The sequence below is a fragment of the Hypanus sabinus genome, chromosome 10, assembly GCF_030144855.1.
Source record: "Hypanus sabinus isolate sHypSab1 chromosome 10, sHypSab1.hap1, whole genome shotgun sequence".
Lineage (NCBI taxonomy): Eukaryota > Metazoa > Chordata > Chondrichthyes > Myliobatiformes > Dasyatidae > Hypanus > Hypanus sabinus.
Window position 1 is genome coordinate 2,057,594 of NC_082715.1, and position 5,601 is coordinate 2,063,194.

Consider the following 5,601-nt stretch of genomic DNA (forward strand, 5'->3'; position numbering starts at 1 on the left):
TGTGAAAGTGTGTGTGTGCATTTTCATATGTGTGTGAAGATATGTCTGTGTGAGTATGTGTGTGAGTGTGTGAGTATCTGTGTTTATGTCTAAGTGTTGCTGTGAGTGTGTGCATGTGTGGGTTTATGTGAGTGTGTGCATTAATGTGTTTGTCTGGTGTGTGAGAGTCTGCATGTGTGTTCATGTGTGTGAATGAGTGTTTTGAGTATGTTTTGAGTAGGCGTTTGTGTTAGTGTGGCTGTGTGTGCACATGTTGTGTGTGATAATGAATGTGTATGGGTGTATGTGAGTGTACATGTGTGAATATGTGAGAGAGTGTCTGAGTATGTGCATCTGTGAAGCTGTGTGTGAGCGTGTGTACGTGTACATCAATATTTATTTGAGGGTATGTGTGCTATTGTGTGTAAGATTGTACTGTATATGTTTGTGTGTGAGCCTTTGTGTGTGGACATTTGTCTCTGTGTGCATGTGAATGAGTACGTGAATATGTGAGTATATGTAGTATCTGTGTGAGTGTATGTATGTGTGTTAGTATGTTTGTGTGTATGTGAGAGCGTATGAGTGTGTATGTGAGAGTGTATGATTGTGTGTGTGTGTGTGCATGTGTGTGTGTGTGTGTGTGTGTGTGTGTGTGTGTGTGTGTGTGTGTGTCTGTCTGTCTCTGTCTGTCTGTGTGAGTATATGTGTGTGTGTCTGTCTGTCTCTGTCTGTCTGTGTGAGTATATGTGTGTGTGAGGGAGAGAGTTCGTACTTCACGGAGTGACGGCAGTGGTTCGCGTGAAGCACGGCCAGCCGGAAACACTGGACACGGCTTTCGTTGAGGGACAGCACTTCCACTGACAACAAAGGGACGGCAAAGGTTTAAAATTGGCGGTGAGCTCACAGTTTCACCTATAACTTGGCCTTCTAGTAAAAACGCCAGTACATTCAACTCTGTTGTGGCCGTGAATTGAATATCGATACATACTTATTCACTTATGCTAAATCCATCATTTTGCGATCGATAAACTTCATCTACATATACAGTGTGTTCTGTACATCTCTTTTTACTACTGCCTTCTGGAAGGAGGTTTAGAAGCCTAAGGTCCCACACCACCAGGTTCGAGAAGTTATTACCCTGCAATCAGGCTCCTGAATCAGAGAGGATAACTTCACTGACCCCAATAGTGAACTATTCCTACAAACTATGGACTCACTTTCAAGAACTTTACAAATCGTGTTAGACCATGAGACCAGAAGACATAGGAGCAGAAGTAGGCAATTCAACTCATCGAGTCTGCTCTTCTAGTCCATCATGGCTGATTCCGATCCCATTCAACCCCATATGCCTTTTCGCCATGTCCTTTGATGATAACGAAACGATCAACTTGCGCCTTAAGTATATGCACGGACTTTGACTCCACTGCAATCTGTAGCAGAGCATCCACAGATTCACCACTCTCTGGCTAAAAAAAATCTTCCTTAACTATGGTCTGAAAGGTCGCCTCTGAATTTTGAGACTGTGCGCTCTAGTTCTGGATACCCCCACCATAGGAAAAGTCCTCTCCACATCCACCCTATCTAGTCCTTTCAACATTCGATAGGTTTCAATGAGATCTCCCTGCATTCTTCTAAATTGCAGTGAGTGTAGGTGTTCTCGATTTTTATTGTTTATTATTATTTTTTTTTCTTTTAGGATTTGCACAGGTTGTACAGGTTGCACAGGTAGATTACATTATTACACTATTGCATCCGGTGCTCCCTGTGCGGCCTCCTCTGCATCGGCGAGACCCGACGCAGATTGGGGGACCGCTTCGTCGAGCACCTCCGCTCCATCCGCCACAACAGACAGGATCTCCCGGTTGCCACTCACTTCAACTCTGCTTCACATACCCATTCCGATATGTCCATACATGGTCTCCTCTACTGCCATGATGAGGCCAAACTTTGGTTGGAGGAACAACATCTCATCTAACGTCTGGGTAGTCTCCAGCCCCTTGGTATGAACATCGAATTCTCCAACTTCCGGTAATTCCCTCCCTCTCCCTTCCCCCATCCCACTTTCACACTGCCTCCTCTTCTAGCTGCCTATCACCTCTCATGACTCTGCCTTCTTCTACTACCCATAGTGGTTTCCCCTTAGATTCCTTCTTCACCTCTCCTGCCTATCCCCTCCCTGCTTCCTCTCCCCCACCCCTTGATCTTTCCTCTGATTGGTTTTCCACCTTCTTTATAGGTGTGGTGGACATGCCCCCCTGCTGACTGCTCCTGTGGCTCCTCCCACAGTCCATGGCTCCTCCCACGGACCCCGCTATAAAGGCGATTGGAGACACAGCCCCGGCCTCAGTCTCCATGATGTTGTGTGGTGATCACTTGCTGCTTGTTCTTTCTTCCAGCCAATAAAAGCCTATATCTCGCCTCACGTCTCCAAGAGTTATTGATGGTGCGACAATAGGGCCCCTGCCCCCTCCTTCTTTAGTCCTGACGAAGGGTCTTGACCCGAAACGTTGACTGCTCCTTTCAACGGATGCTGCCCGTCCTGCTGAGTTCATCCAGCTTTTTTGTATGTCTTGAAACATACTGTTGTATTTCAAGCCTTCCACATCAGCCACAGCAGACGACGAAACTCGACCTTCGACATCGAGGCAGGCAGACATAGAAGAAGGTGAGCTGCCTGCCCTGATGGAAACAGACGACGATGAGATGACACCCCAGTCTCCTCTACCTGCCACCACCCCAACCTCCGATGACTCAGCCTAACACACCATCATCAATGTCCTCACTGTCTTCCTGATTCCAATAAGTGAAAATACACTGGGCGTACATTGTTTCTACTTGATATGGGCTGTGTATTTTTACATGTTATTTGGTAGCTGCATAGCTTAAAGGTTATTGGAAAGAGTGCCTCTGCCGGGAGCGCCTGTGCCGTGTGTTTTTGCCGCGAGTGCTGCTGAGAGCACTTGCGTGAGATTTTCGCTGTGGTGGACAGTGCTGCGATAATTGTGGAAAAATATTCCTACAGTATATAGGCTGTGTACTTACCAGATCATTCCTGCTTTTACTATATGTTACTGTTATTTTAGGTTTTATGTGTTATTTGGCATGATTTGGTCGGTTATTTTTTGTGTCTGCGAACGCTCGCAAATTTTCCCCATATAAAAGAATGGTAATTGCTTCTTCACTTTACGGCATTCCGGTTTATGAACCGTTTCATAGGAATGCTCTACCTTCGAATAGCGGGGGAAACATGCATTTGGATTTCCAGAAAGCCTTTGACAAGGTGCCACACATGAGGCTGTTTAACAAGCTATGAGCCCATGGTGTTACAGGGAAATTCTAGCATGGCTAAGTGGCAGGAGGCAAAGAGCAGGAATAAAGTGAGCCTTATATGATTGGTTGCCAGTGACTAGTGGTGTTCCACAGGGGTGTGCATTGGAACTGACACTTTTTATGTTTTGCGTTAATGATTTTGATGCTGGACATGATGGCATTGTTGTAAAGTTTGCAGACAATACAAAGATAGGTGGAGGGGCAGGTAGTCTTGAGGAAGTGGAAGGGTGAAAGAAGGATTCAGACAGATTAGGAGAATGGGCAAAGAACTGGCAGATGGAATACAGTGTTCAGAAGTGTATGCTTATTCACTTTGGTAGAAGATGTGAAAGGGCGGACTATTATCTCGATGGAGAGAAAATACAAAAAATAACTGAAGTGCAAAGGGAGTTGGACTCCTTGTACAGGATTCCCTTATGGTTAATTTTCAGGTTGAGTCTGTGGTGAGGAAGGCAAATGCAATGTTAGCATTCATTTCAAGAGGATTAGAATATAAAAGCAAGGACATAACGTAAGGTGAAATGGAAGTGAGAGTGGATATTGACCACTGGAGAGTTAGTAGTGGGAGACAAGGAAATGGCTGATGAACTGAATAAATATTTTGCATCGGTCTTCACAGTGACACTACCAAGTATAAAGTAGGCTATAGTCGGCATGGTTTCCTGATGGGAAAATTTTGCCTGGCAAATCTGTTGAATTCTTTGAAGAAATAACAAGCAGGATAGACAAATTTACAAAGGAGAATTGGTTGATGTGTATTTGGATATTCAAAAGGGTTCTTGCAAAGTAGTTGTTGATGTTTCGTATGGTAGGTGTTTTTCTTTTCACACTTATAATCGTTTTTTGTCAAGCCACTCCTCCAGTTCAGAGCCTCCTTAATGGACTGCGAGAAACTGCAGATCTTGGTGAGAAGGTATGCTTGGACCCGGTGGAGGACGTCCTGTGTTGCGGCACCACAGGGGCAGGCTGGGTTTGTCGGGCATCCTATCAGTGTAGTATTTGTGCTGTTTTGGCATGTTGACTTCTGAGTCTATTTGTGTTTTTCCAATTTTTCTCTGCTAGCTGTAGTAAAGCCCGGGAGGAGGGAATTGGGGTTGGTTTGATACATGAAGAAGAAAAGAAAAGCTTACAAAAGGTTCAAAAAACTAAGTAATGATAAAGATCTAGAAGATTATAAGGCTAACAGGAAGGAACATAAGAATGAAATTAGGAGAGCCAGAAAGGGCCATGAGAAGGCCTTAGCAGGCAGGATTAAGGAAAACCCAAGGCGTTCTACAAATATGTGAAGAGCAAGAGGATAAGACATGAGAGAATAGAACCTATCAAGTGTGACAGTGGAAAAGAGTGTATGGAACTGGAGGAGACAGCAGAGGTACTTAATGAATACTTTGCTTCGGTATTCACTACAGAAAAGGATCTTGGTGATTGTAAGGATAACTTACTGCGGATTGAAAAGCTTGAGCATATATAGACATTAAGAAAGAGGATGTGCCGGAACTTTTAGAAAGCATCAAGATGGATAAACATAGAAACATAGAAAACCTACAACACAATACAGGCCCTTTAGCCCACAAAATTGTGCTGAACGTATCCCTACCTTAGAAATTATTAGGCTTACCCATAGCCCTCTATTTTTCTAAGCTCCATGTTCCCATCTAAAAGCCTCTTAAAAGACCCTATTGTATCTGCTTCCACCACCATTGCTGGCAGCCCATTCCATGCACTCACCACTCTCTAAGTAAAAAAACTTACTGTTGACATCTCCTCTGTACCTACTCCCCAGCACCTTAAACCTGTGTCCGCTTGTGGCAACCATTTCAGCCCTGGGAAATAGCCTCTGACTATCTATACAATCAATGCCTTTCATCATCTTGTACATCTTGTACTCCTTGGTTGGTAAGTTGATGGAGAAGATACTGAGAGGCAGGATTTATGAACATTTGGAGAGGCATAATAGGATTAGAAGTAGCATGGTTTTGTCAAAGGCAGGACATTCCTTACGAGCCTGATTGATTTTTTTAAGGATAGACTAAACGGTTTGATGAAGGTAGAGCAGTAGATGCAGGTTATATTGATTTCAGCAAGGCATTTGATAAGGTACACCATTGAAGGCTTATTGAGAAAATAAGGAGGCATGGAATCCAAGAGGACCTTGCTTTGTGGATCTAGAATTGGCTTGCCCACAGAAGGCAAAGAGTGGTTGTAGACAGGTCATATTCTGCATGGAGGTTGGTGACTAGTGGAGTGCCTCAGGGATCTACTCTGGGACCCCTTTGTGAATTTAATAAATGA